The following is a 1,044-nucleotide window of genomic DNA, read 5'->3' as shown; positions in this document are numbered from 1 at the left end:
CCAACCTACATGTCCATCGGCGGATGACTGAATAAGGAAAATATGCACAAGGGAGGACTACGCTGCCATAAAAAATAGAATTAAATTCTGCCATTCACAGCAACATGAGTGAACTTAGAGAAAATTATGTTAAGTGAAATAGGCCAGACACAAAAATATTGCATGTCCTCACTCTTAAGTAGGAGCTAAAAAATAAACGAATAAACAGAGATGCAACTATCACAATAATTTGCTGAACTTTCAAAGGTAGGGAACAGAACTGAGGCCACCAAAAGTGGGAAAGGGGGAGGAGGAAGGTTACTGAGAAATTGATAAAGGGCCACAAAAAATGATTACATTGTATAATGCTGAATATACTAATTATCCTGATTTGAGCATCACGTACTGTACACAAGTATTGATATTCAATGCTATACCCTACCGAAATGCACAATCATGTTTTAATAAAAAAATTGTTTTAATACAACCAATTCAATAAAATCTTTCATTAGAAATAAAAAAACAACAAAAAGTTTATGTATAGAAATATACCTATAACGAGCAAAAAAAAAAGATAAAACTGAAATGTCCAACAAGGGACTTACATTGATTATACAGCTATGGTACAAAGTGGAATACTGTGCAGTTAGTAAACATGTTTTAGAGCAATGACATGGGAAAACGATCAATGTGAAGTCAAAAAAGGTGACAAAACAACATATGCATGATCTCATTTTATTATATATTATATATATATTATACATACTTTTATTGAAACACAGATGATTGTACATATCTGTGGGTGCAGCAGTGAATATCAATACCTGTGTGTAATACGGGATGCTCAAGTCAGGTTAATTAGTATATTCAACATTATACAGTGTAATCATTTTTTGTGGCCCTTTTACTAATTTCTTGCTAACCTCCCTCCTCTCCTTTTCCCATCTCTGGTGGCCTCAGTTCTGTTCTCCTTTTGAAAGGTCAATGAATCATCACGACTTTTATCTTTATTTAGCGTATTTTATATATATTGTACTTATATCTGGCCATCTCAGCAGCCCTCTA

This window comes from Galeopterus variegatus, unplaced genomic scaffold, assembly GCF_000696425.1.
Source record: "Galeopterus variegatus unplaced genomic scaffold, G_variegatus-3.0.2 Scaffold11293, whole genome shotgun sequence".
Taxonomy (NCBI): Eukaryota; Metazoa; Chordata; class Mammalia; order Dermoptera; family Cynocephalidae; genus Galeopterus; species Galeopterus variegatus.
This window is presented reverse-complemented; position numbering follows the sequence as displayed.